The sequence below is a fragment of the Microtus oregoni genome, unplaced genomic scaffold (genome assembly GCF_018167655.1).
Source record: "Microtus oregoni isolate MIOR12 unplaced genomic scaffold, Mior012 000065F_ref0000479, whole genome shotgun sequence".
In the NCBI taxonomy this organism is placed as follows: Eukaryota; Metazoa; Chordata; class Mammalia; order Rodentia; family Cricetidae; genus Microtus; species Microtus oregoni.
Window position 1 is genome coordinate 9,950,033 of NW_024543875.1, and position 12,635 is coordinate 9,962,667.

General features: G+C 44.2%; 1 protein-coding gene across 3 annotated transcripts in view; it reads left to right on the forward strand.

Annotated features, from left to right (window-relative positions):
* The first annotated feature begins 239 nt into the window (after nt 1–239).
* The window catches only part of CUNH18orf25 (chromosome unknown C18orf25 homolog), a 75,836-nt gene continuing 63,440 nt past the window's right edge, over nt 240–12,635 (forward strand). For 2 of the 3 annotated variants that reach the window (XM_041640793.1, XM_041640796.1), the window contains exon 1: nt 716–980. The gene's annotated coding sequence lies outside the window, so the exon portion shown is untranslated. Of the gene's footprint in view, nt 370–715; nt 981–12,635 lie in introns of those variants that run through there. The other variant, XM_041640795.1, reaches the window with a different exon arrangement.

The window sequence follows — 12,635 nt, forward strand, 5'->3', positions numbered from 1 at the left end:
GCCCTGCGCCCATTTTTAGGACAGGTTTGCCAACCTCACAGCGGAGTGTGTCACCCTTCCCAGGGCGCGCCAAACCCCGGAGTGACTCTGCAGAGGTGGAATTTTGGGCGTCGGAAGCGTGTGAGGGCCGAGAGGGGCCCCTGGAGGACGGTCCCGCCAGCAGGTGGCGCGCTAGCCGCCAGCCCCGCGCCGTTCCCGAGCCGAAACTTGAACAAGACGTTAGTACGGGTGTCGGAGCCGAGCGGTTCCCGGAGCCGAGCTGTTGGCTCCCGTGGGAGAGGAGTGACCAGAGAAGGGAGCGGACACCCTGCCGGAGTGACTCTACGGTTCGGACATCGTGTGCTTCCTTCGGAAAAGCTTCGCGAGCGGGTGAGTAACTGGGGAGCGCTCGGGAAGCGGATTCCCGTGCTCTTAAGGCGTTGACCTTGGTGTGCATTGCCTGGCATTTTGGCTCATCGAGACCGACGTTTCTGGATGGAGGTGGCGGGCACAGCTGCAGGGGGTCCGCGCGAAAAGCCGGGAAAGCGGGCGCGCCGCAACCCGCGCTCACCGGAGGGCTGGCGCGCGTCCGTCCCCGTCGCCAGATGGCGCTGCGCGGCTTGCTCCCGGCCGCCTGCCAGGCACTACGAGTTCCCGCCGCCGCGGCGGCCGCTCTAGCCGGCCGGCGCTGCTCTGTGGTTCCGGGCGGAAGTGAGGCGCAGAGCGGAACGGCCTCTGGTGACATTTTCTTGGGGCGGCGCGGACGCCTGAAGGGAATTGGTGTTGGAGGCTGCGGAGGCGGCGAGCTTTACTCTGCCCCCCTCCCCCCTGCCGGGCCTCCAGCCGCGCTCCTCTGCTCGTCGCTGGGAGTTGTCTGAGGAGGAAGGGGGCGGCGGGGCCGCCGCGGCCCGAGTCAGCGGCCCGTCAGCGTCGCCCGGGGTGGGCGCGTGCCCCGTCGGGGCGCGCGGGGCCCGCTAGGAGGCACGGACGGCGGGGCTCAGGTGAGGCACAGAGGGGCGCGGGGTAGCGGCCTCGGCCGCGGGGCGGAGGCTGCGTGCCGATCCGGCGAGGCGCTTGCGGAGGCTGAGGGAAGCTGGCCGGGCTGAGAGGGCTCTGCGGCGTCCGAGCGTAGGGTCGCGACGGCGGAGGCGCGGCCGGGACCCCTCGCTCGCCCCGCCGCTGGTGACCCTCGCGTCCTCTACCCGCCGAAGTGCCCTCCCCCCCGGCCGCTGGCCCCGAGAGGACGGCGGCTTGGAGGGACCGCAGCCCCCAGGCCGTAGAGTTGGCTTGGAACAACTTTCCCGAGCCCGGGGCCGGGAGGAGCGGCGGAGGCGACAGCCCCGCCAGCTCGGCAGCGGACGCCGGCGGGGACCCGAACCGCGGAGAGCCCCCTCCGGCGGTGGCCTTGGGGGAGCGAGAAACGGCTTCCCTGGCTTGGTACCGGCCTCTGGCCGCTCCCGCGACTGGCGGTCCCCAGATGCCCCGAATCAGTGCGCCTGGGTCTGCAACACGGACCTGCGAGTTTGTCAACTTTAGTTGAAGGCCAGCGCAGACGTCATCTGACGACCCCCGGATTAAGGACTCTTGCCTTCCCAGACTTCCCAGATTATTAGTCCTCCGCTTCCAGTATAATTTCTCACCGTTTATCTTAAAGCACTCAATTTTATAGCGTATTGGTTTTTTTTTTTTTTTATGGAGCGGTCCGTCCCGTCCCCCTCCCCCATCCGATGGTATGCCATTCATTCCACCTTTAACTACCCCGTCGTTATCACAACCTAGAGGCTCAGCGGTTGAAGGGGTGGACCCGTGCAGCCCTTCCAGATCTTTTACGGACCGCTTAGGCAGTTTGTGCTTGCAGTTCTCCGTTTGCGCTTTTTTGTATCTGAGTCTTTGCATCCATTTGGGTGAAAGTCTTACTGATGACTCTTTGTAAAGGTTGAGCTACTTAATTATTAATGCATCTGGCCGTTTGCTTAGGTTATTACTGTGTAGTATCGTTAGGCGCATGCTAACCGTTTGAATCACTCTTTTCTCCTCTTGGGATATTTTAAGGATGTAAGCTATTAACCTTGTGATGTAGTTTTGCTGATTCTGGCGAACTGGATTTGTCCAGTAATCAGAGCCTTTTGGTTTAACTAGCAGTTTAGACTTACAGTTGATGTGTATCTTCTGCTATCTTGAAGAATTATAGTAGTGACCTTTTTTTTTCTTTCTGTTTTGGAGACCATATTTATATGCTAAGTAGAGTGCATTGTGCTTAGTAGATTGTCGATAAATGTGTAATTTACTAATTAAATTGGAATTAAGGAAGCCAAATTGGACTTGACTTCAGTGACCCACATACTTTCAAAATAATTTGAATGAAATTTTAATTCATTTTTATTACATGAGAAATAAAAATATTTTAACCTATAAATTGATTTTTTTTTTTTTTTTTTAGAGTGCTTCTCAGTGATGCTGTTGTTTTGGTTTTTCAAGACCCGGTTTCGCTATGTGGCTCTGGCTGTCTCTGTCTTCCAAGTGTTGAGATTAAAGGCATATGCCACCACTACTGTGTAATATTGTATTCTTAATATGATAGCCTACACTCTGTTTCTGTCTCATCCCCTGCCAAACACCGAGAGTGTGTGTGCGACAGGATCTTGTGTAACACAGGCTGGGTTTTTTTGGGTTTTTTTTTTTTTTTTCGAGACAGGGTTTCTCCTTAGCTTTTTTTGGTTCCTGTCCTGGAACTAGCTCTTGTAGAGCAGGCTGGCCTTGAACTCACAGAGATCCGCCTGCCTCTGCCTCCCGAGTGCTGGGAAAGGCGTGCGCCACCACCGTCCGGCCACAGGCTGGTTTTGAACTCCTGATTCTTCTTCCACCTTCCAAATGCTAGGGTTCGTCACCCTGCCCTGCTTCATGTTAACGTAGGTGTAAACACCAAAGTAAATGTATGAAATCTGAAAGATGAGGGGACTGAGTCTGGCAGACTTTTTAGAGTCTCACCTTGTAGCTCAGGCCAGTCTCAGTCCTCTTGCCTCAGCCTCCTGAGTGCTCGAATTTCTTTTCGATTTGAATGAAAGTTTTATGTTTGGGTGATGCATCGTTTCATTAAGTGGAAATCAGAGGAGTCTGTGGGAGTTGGTTCTTTCCCAAGGATTGCTGGGAAGTCTCTTTAACCTGCAGTGCCATCTTGCAGGCTCCATAAGTAAGATTCTTAATGGGACGCACCTCAACTTTGTGGAAAGAGGATTGGATTTTGGAACAAGAAACTTGTCCATCATTTGCTTCATATTAAGTTCACAATTCAGCTTGTTCAATCTTTTTTTTTGCTGTGTATGTGACAGGGAGGGGCAGGGTCCAGACTGGCCATGAATTTGTGGCAGTTCCTCTTCCTCTGCCTCTGAAGTGCTAGGATTGCAGGCATGTGCCATTGCTCCTGGCATTGTTCACTCTCCATGCGTTCGTATGAGACTGTTTTATGTGACTAATTCAAGCCCTACATGATAAAGATAAGTTTAACTTTCAAATATAATGCAGTTCTGCTGGAGCTCTGTGCTCAGTGTATGGCCTTTAAAGAATTTGCTCATAGTATTTGTGTTGACATTGATACTTCTGAATTTCTTTATATTTATATTTCTGGTATTGATACTGTAAATCTCTTTACTGAGCCAAGTGTGATGACTTAATGCCTGTAATCCAAACTGAGGCAAGAAGATTGCTTTGAGTTCAAGGCCAACATGGGAGACACAGTGAGATTCAGGACTTCCTGGGTTATAGTGTGGGACTGAACTTCAAAAATAAATCTGTTTACCACATAACTAATAATTTCTGTGAGCTTGTGTAGTTACTCATTATTCAAGAAATTGTTTTGCTGGGATCCCTAACTGTACAGTTTTGCTCCAACATGTGCATAAATATACAAGCTGGATGGACAAGTTGAGCGTTTTTCTCCCATTTTAAAGCTTGGATGTAGTAGCAAACCAATCCTTATTTTGGTAATTTTAATAATTATCTCAGACTTTTATTTTCCTGCATGTAATTAGGCATACACTTGAAACTCTGCAAAAACTAAAAATATATTGTTAATGTGTGTTCTCTTGAAGCATACTGATTTTAGTATATTACTTTCTTATTTTTTAAATTTGTTTTTTGAGACAAGGTTTCTTTATATAGCTGTGGCTGGTCTAGAACTCACTATGTAGACACCAGGCTGGCTTTGAATTCATAGAGATCTACCTGACTCTGTCTCCTGACCACACCCAGTGATTTATACTACTTTAATAAAGATTTAGGGCTCAGTTTTTTTTTGTTAACTATAATTATGTAGACAAAATGAAATAGAGATAATAACATGAGTAAAATGGTGATATCTAGAGAGATGGAGAAAAAGAAAATATTCATGTGGGACGTACGTGTGTGTGTGTGTGTGTGTGAGAGAGAGAGAGACAGAGACAGAGACAGGAAAAATCTACTTTGTAATCTTGGCTGACCTGCTTCTGCCTTCCCAGTGCTGGGATTAAAGGTATGTACCGCCACTCTCTGGCCTTACATGTCACCTCTTTATCCTTAGCCTGAAACTTTTGATTGTTAGCGTGTACCAGCAGTTCCATAGAGCTTGTGATGGAACAAGCTCAAGAAGCCTCAAGTTTTTTGTACTTAAAAGTCTGAGATAAGTTTCCAGAAAAGCTTCCTGAAAGGGACCAGCCTAAGTGGAATCATGATTATCAAATTCTGAGTTGCTCAGTGTAGCCAGAGCCTTGAACTTTCAGAGGGGTGGCTGTGGTAAATAGAGATAGGGCCAAGTTGTGAAGGTTTCTTAGTTTGCTAATGGGTTGTGAATTTTCCTTTAAGATGTCCCTTCCCACCTCAGTTGTAATAAAAACTCAATTAAAGACAGAGTCATCTAGCCCAGGCTGGCCTGGGATTTGTGATCCTCTACTTAGTGTTCAGAGTGTGGGAATTACTGGTAGAAACTACTATACGTCTGATGAAGTAGGAATTCTTTGGTGTATTTATTTTTCCTTTCTGTTTACTTGTGTGTGTCATAGTGCTTGAATGGAAAGCAGGGACGACCCTGTTGGTTGGTTCCGGGGATGAAATTCTTCAGGATTGGTACCAAGTTCCTTTACCCACTAAGCCTTCTTACTAGCCTAGGAAGTCTTTGGTCTTGTTTTCAGTTTTCTCCCCAGTGCTGGGGATTGAACCCAGGTATTGTGTATGCTAGGAAAGCAAACTGTCACTGAGCTCTCACTGCCCTGCTCCTACTAAATTTGCTTTGATCCTTGATTATCAGGCTAAAGAAATTTGATAGATTTTTTTAATTTAAAAACTTTTTTAGCTCTTTACTTTGTGTGTGTGTGTGTCTGTCTGTGTGTGTCTGACGAGTGGGGAGGTAAGAATCTGTTCTTTCCTTCTACCATGTGAGCTCCTGGATCACAGTCAGGTTGTCAGGTTTGGTTGCTGTATTAGTCACTGTTCTATTGGTGTGAAGAGACATCATGATGAAGGCAGTTTATAGAGGAAAGCAGTGTTTAATGGAGACTTGCTTACAGTTTCAGAGGGAAGTCCATGATCATCGTAATGGGGAGCATGGTGGAAGGCAGGCAGGCTCTGGAGCAGTGGCTAAGATAGTGCATCCTGATTTACAAGCAGGAGCCAGAGAAGGGGACGGGAGATTGAGACTGGTCCTGGCCTTGGCTTTTGAAACCTCAAAACCCACTCCCAGTGACACACCTGCCCCAACAAGACCACAGTTTTTAATCCTTCCCCAGACAGTTTCACCAACTAGGTACCAAGTGATCAGTATATGAGCGTTGGGGTCGCTACCACAGGGACAGAGTGTCTGCTGAGCTGACGCACTGGCCCTGGTAGTTATTTTTTCTTTAGTTGCTTTGAATTTGACTGTTGTCACGAAACTTTATAAAAAGTTTTTGTTAGTCTTTTAAATATACCTACTTTAATTCTTTCAGAACTCATTATTGAACTTAAGGGAAGTGTGGGCAGCATCTCAGAAGAGTGGGATTGCTGTTCATTCGGGTTTCACACTCAGCCTACAGGGCCTTGTAAAAGGAAGGAACAGGGCGAGCTAAGAAATTATCTTCTTTTCAGTGTTTCTGCACTACTAGAAGAGGAAACATGAGAAACATACATACGTACACACATGTATGCATACACACATATGTACAGACTTTTTGAGAAGTAGTAAGAGCAGCTGACAGTTTCTAATGTGGTTTTAAAATACTTTAGCCTATATGACAGATTTGGTCAGTTCTATTCAGGGATTTCTGGATTTGACTTGGTTTCTGTAAATGTAACTCTGTTCTTTTTCATGTCTTTATTTAAAATAAGGAATTTGTCTTTACTCAGCCAATAGGTAGGTATTGTAAATTCATAAAGTATGAACCTGGCTTTATTTACACATTTACCTGAAATTTTTTTCATAGTTATTAGATGACGATTAATGAAAAGTAAGTCTTATCAGCAAATCCTACTTGGTGTGAATATGGGTGAATTTTACAAAGCAGTTAACTTAAAACCTCATTTACTGAATGCTGAAGTGCTGGTGGGGATGGGTATGTAGATAAAGAAATTGTTTCTAGCTAATGAAATGATTCTAGTGAACCAGATGATTCCTAAGTCCCCTTCCTGCCTTAGAATGTGAGCAGAGGAAGTATACTGTAAGGGGCAGCACTCACAGCAATTGTAGGCCAAAGCTGTTCTTTTCCTCTCTGAGCCAGTCTTCAGTAGGGTGTTGAAAGCAGCATCTTTCTTAGAGACCCTAAGCTTTAAACAAATGACTGGGTACCTTTTTAAATGTACGGCCAGTTGCTGTGCAAACTGCATTTCCTCCACCTGAATTCAGGTCTGTGTATTAATTAATTAGTTTAGGTGGTTGTTCAAAGAGCATCAATGGTAAACCTGTTAATATTTTGGAGTAGCTATATTAATTTGGAGGGGGGCAGTTTGAGACAAGGTTTCTCTGGTAACAGCCCTGAACGTCTTGGAATTCACTTCATAGACCAGGCTGGCCTTGAACTCACAGAGATCCGCCTTAGTTAAAGGCACATGCCACTATGCCCACTGCTGTATTGAAAAATTTAAAAATGATTTTATTGTTCTGTTTATATGTATGTGTGTGTTTATTTGTGTAAATGTGTGCTGCCAGTTTGTATTTTCTTAAGGAGGAACAGAAGAAGGTGTTGGGTTTGCTGGAATTGAAGCTATAGGTAGTTGTAAAATGCCATTTGGGTGCTGGGGACTGAACTGGAGTCCTGTGGAAGAGTAGTCAGCACTCTGAGCTGCGGAGCCATCCCTCCAGCCCTGGAGCCCTGGAGCAGCTGTTTCTAAGAATGCGTTTAGAATTTTGGTTAGTCAGTAAATTGAGTGTTTATTGGCATGGCTGACATTACAGAACTAAGATCACTGACATTAGAATTTTTTTGTAAATGGAGTTGTCAGATTTTCAGAAACTATTTATTTATTTATTATATTTTCAACATTCTGCCTCCATGTATGCCCACATGCCAGAAGAGGGCACCAGATCTCATTACAGATGGTTGTAAGCCACCATGTGGTTGCTGGTAATTGAACTCAGGACCTCTGGAAGAACAGCCATCGCTCTTAACCATTGAGCCATCTCTCCAGCCCCTAGAAATAACTTTTTATGATGTTTAGATTCAGTATTTTGTTAGCTGCTTTAAAATTAGATAAAGGTATTCGGGATAGAGAAGTCGGGTGTGGAGTATAAAACTCTAGGAGAACAAGGTTGTTTTCCTTTCCGTGTTAAGATCAAAATCCTCATCTAGTTGATTTTAAAGTGTGTTTTCTGACTGCCTTAGTTTTTTTAAAATAAATTTTTTATTGATATTTATTGAGCTCTACATTTTTCTCTGCTCCCCTCCCTGCCTTTCTTCCCCTCCCCCCTTCAATCCTCCCCCAGTGTCCCCATGCTCCCAATTTACCCAGGAGATCTTGTCTTTTTCTACTTTCTACTTCCCATGTAGATTAGATCTCTCTTAGTGCCCGCGTTGTTGTCTAAGTTCTCTGGGATTGTGGTTTGTAGGCTTTCTTTGCTTTATGTTTAAAAACCACCCATGAATGGCTTCATGTGATAATTGTCTTTTTGTGTCTGGGTTACCTCACTCAAAATAATGTTTTCTAGCTCCATCCATTTTCCTGCAAAATTCCAGCTGTTGTTATTTTTTTCTGCATTGTGTAAATGTACCAGATTTTCCTTATCCATTCTTCAGTCGAGGGGCATTTAGGTTGTTTCCAGGTTCTGGCTATGACAAACAAAGCTGCTATGAACATAGTTGAGCACATGTCCTTGTGGCACAACTGAGCATCCTTTGGATATATACCCAAAAGTGGTATTGCTGGGTCTTGAGGAAGATTGTTTCCTATTTTTCTGAGAAATTGCCACACTAACATCCAAAGGGGCTGTACCAGCTTGCATTCCCACCAGCAGTGCAGAAGTGTTCCCTTTTTCCCACAACCTCTCCAGCATAAGTTGTCATCAGTGTTTTTGATCTTGGCCATTCTTACAGGTGTAAGATGGAATCTCAGAGTTGTTTTGATTTACATTTCTCTGATGGCTAAGGATGTCGAACATTTCCTTAAGTGTCTTTCAGCCATTTTAGATTCCTCTGTTGAGAGTTCGCTGTTTAGGTCTGTACTCCATTTTTTTTTATTGGATTATGTGATCTTTTGGTGTCCAGTTTCTTGAGTTCTTTGTATATTTTGGAGATGAGACCTCTGTACAGGAGGTCCCATTTATTAATTGTTTCTCTCAGTGTCTGTGCTGCTGGGGTTCTATTTAGGAAGTGGTTCCCTGTGCCAATGCGTTCAAGCTTACTTCCCACTTTCTTTTCTATAAGGTTCAGTATGGCTGGCTTTATGTTGAGGTGTCTTAGTTTTATCCTAGTATAGAAACTTTTTTTTGTGTGCCAAGTATTGTACACACCTGTAATCCCATTACTTGGAAGATAGAAGTTTGAGAGTTTAAGGTCATCTCTGCTGCTAGGTGTGTTTGAGCCAGCTTTGTGTTTGTGAGACCCTGCTCCCCCTAACAAATAAAGGGGCTGTGAGGTGGCTCAGAAGATAGAGGCCCCAGTCATGACACTTGACTATCTGAGTTTGATCCCGGGGACTCACATGGTGAAAGGAGAGAATGGACTCCGGCGAGTTGTCTTCTGACTGCCTGTGAGCATGTAGATGCTGTGGTGCTCAAACCCACACATGCACAGCATAAAGTAAAACAGGGTTTATTGAGGAAGGTTGGGTGTTTTTGTTTTGTGTTATTTTCATACAGGATCTCACTTTGTACCCCCCAACTTGAACTCCAGGCAGTCTTCTGCATCAGGGATACTAGAATACTGGAATGAATCACCATGCGCATCTGATAAAAAGGATTAATTTTTTAAATGAATGTGTGTGTGTGGTGTCTAAAATAGCTCAGGATGAACTCTAACTATAGGACTGAAGCTAGTCTTGAATTTGTGATCTTCCAGCCTCTACTCCCAAGTGCTTGATTTATAGGCCTGCACTACCATTCCTAGGTGAGAGGCATATTCTTTTTATTTTTTTTTCTGAGGCGAAGTCACACTATGTAGCCTTTGCTGACCTGGAACTTGCTTTGCAGCTTTCCTAGTGCTAAAAGGTGTCTGCCACCATGCCTTTAGTTTTTACTTTAAAAAAAATTTAATTACTTTTTAAAAAATGTATGTGTGCGTGAATGTAAGGTATGTAAGTGCAGTTGCCTGAGGTCAGAAGAGGTTGCTGCGTGCCCTAGAACTTGAGCTGGAGGTAGTTGTGAGCATCCTGATAATAGGTGCTGGAACTAAACTCTGTGCAAGAGCCCTAACCACTGTGCCATCTCTCCAACACCGAGAAGCGTATTCTTAAATCAGCATTTAATCATCAAGTGTTGTTTGTTTTTCCCTGCTGCAAATACAGAACAACTTGCTATTAGCCTGATTTTTGGCAGCATTTTTTTTCATTTTTCTTAGGGACCTTAGACCCAGCATATGTGCTTATATGGTGACCCATCTTTTTGAACCATCTTCTGGGAAAGCTAGAAAATGGCAAGAGCAAAAATCTTAAATCAAGAAATGTAAAGCTTGTGTCTTAAATTATTTTTGATTTATGGTAATGGTGCTTTAGAATGAGTGCTTTAGGATTTCTCTCATCAGCTGCAGTGCCTTTTGCAGTTGGTAACTTCCTTCGCCTCCCACCTGATGCTGGTTTGTTCACAGTCCTGGTGGAGGGCCAGGTACATGCTAGAAGCGGTAGTATCTACAGTATAAAGTGATTTGAGCAGCTATTATCACTCTTGACCTATTTATAGGGCTTGTATCAGTGGAGAAAAGGTTGGCTGGCGGGCATGAAAAGTTGCCTTCGTGGTTGCTGTCTGACAGTTTATATTTCCAAGCTTGTTAGGGCAGATCCAGCATGTTACTGATAACTCCATTCATCTTTATTAATTTTAGTGTTTCTTTTATGTACTCCAGCCATTTGGCACTCATTTCCTAGTCACCTTCACCCTCACAGTAAGAAAGACCAAACAACTGTTAATCACAGTGAAGGATAAGTTTAATACTTTCTAGTGTCATATGGGAGCATTCAGGTTTCTTCATTATTTCATAAGCATATTGTTATTTAGACCAAGTGCCAAATGCAGTCTTCGTATTGTAGTACTCTCTAGTTCCTCTCTTTTTCTTTACACATCATTTCTGAAGAAACTGAAACTTTCCTGTAGTCTGAATTTGTTAGTTCTATTCCTGAACTGGTGGTAAGCATGCTCTTCTGGCTTGTGCGTTGCTAACTGATGTCTTCTGTTTAGAGAGCAGATCTGGTTCAGTTTCTGTGATGTATAGTCTTTGTCAATTTTTTTTTTCTTGGATGGCTAGGAGACTTTATAGTTAATGTTGAGTGCTTCCCTCAGAAGGCACATATTTTATTTTGTCCGTAATGTTAGATGCTGTTGATGGTCATTGTCCAGTTCCATTAATGAATTTCTTTTGTTTCATCATTTCCAGTTGGGAGTCTGTGTGTGTGTATGGTGTGTTGTTTGTAACTTCTTTAATTTCTTCCCTCTGAGAGTTGGGGAAGGATGCTCTCTGTGGAGCAGAGAGCTTGTTGCAATTCTGTAGGTGTTTTAATTTCAGTTCTAATCATTGCTTTCTGCACAGTTCACATTATCTGTGCTACATATTCTCATTGGAAAAACTAACCTAAGATCCTTGCAAATAATTGGAAGTTGTTGGAAGACAAAGTTGTTGATGTGTTGGTACTTAAGAGTGTTGTTGTTACTGGGATTGATGGCACATGCCTGTAATTCTAGCACTAGGGAGGTGTAAGCAGAAAGATCAAGAGTTCAAGGCTAATCTGGGCTACATGAAGCCCTGACTTAAAAAACAAAAGTTTTTGAAGCAGTGTATTTGTTGTGACTATAGTCTGAGAAATTAGATAAGTCAGGTATTAATCTTCTTAGATGATGGCTAGTGTTGCATAGTGTCTGTACTATGTGTGTGCATGCTGGGTAAATACTCTGCTTAATGAGCTACACCTCTAGGCCTTGCCATCCATCCATCCATTCATTCATTCATTCATTCATTTATTCATTGTGAATATTTAGCCTGCATGTAAGTATGTGCTCTATGTGTTCTGGTGGAGGTCAGAAGAAGGTATAGAATTCCCTGGAATTGGAGGTTTGGGTTGTGGGCCACCACCCAGCAAAATCTGGGTCCTCTGCAAGCAGCAAGTACTCTTAACCTCTGAGCCATCTCTTCAGCCCTAGGCCTTGGGTTTTTTTTTTTTTTTTGAAGACAGAATCTCTGAAGTTCAGGCTGTCCTTGAACTCAGTCCTGCTTGTGCCTTCTGTGTGTTGGAACTGCAGGTGTGTCATTGCCTGATTACAGTACTGCACCAAGAGCCAGCTTGTCTAACGATGGGTAAAATAACGTGTCTTTCATTTTTTTCCAGTGTTAGAGCTGGAACCCAGGACCTTGTTCATCCTAGGCAATTATTCTCTTCATCACCAAAACTGCATACCTAGCCTGTGAAATACATTAAATCTTTTTGTGGCAATCAGTTCCCAGAGCAGCAGGAAGGAAGCAAGCAGATGCACAGTACTGTTTGAAATCCTTGCCTCATTCTAGTTTTGTCTCCATGTTTTCTGCTCTTGTTTCTTGTGATAAAAAGTGAGCAGAGCTAGTAGTACAGGCCAGCCTGGTCTACATATCAAGTTCCAGGGCTGTATAATGAGGCTTTGCCTAAAAAACAACAGAACTCCCAAACTAGAATCCGCAGACATCTTTACTTGACTTTTTTTTTTTTTAAACCTGAGAACTTGATATGTGGACCAGGCTGGCCTTGCATACAGATTCACTGGCCTCTGCCTCTCAATGCTGGGATTAAAAGCATGGACCACCACACTAGATAATGTTTTTATTATACATTTTAATAAGCCAGACAAAGGGACTGCAGAAGTAATCTTAATACTCACAACTTGTTCTTTTTCTGGTTTTTTTCTTTTCTTTTTCTTTTTCTGTTTTTTGAGACAGTCCTCTCTCTCTCTACATAGCCCTGGCTGCCCTGAACTCACCATGTAGACCAGGTAGGCCTGCTTCTTCCTTTTAAGTGCTGGGATTAAAGGTGTGCACCACCATGCC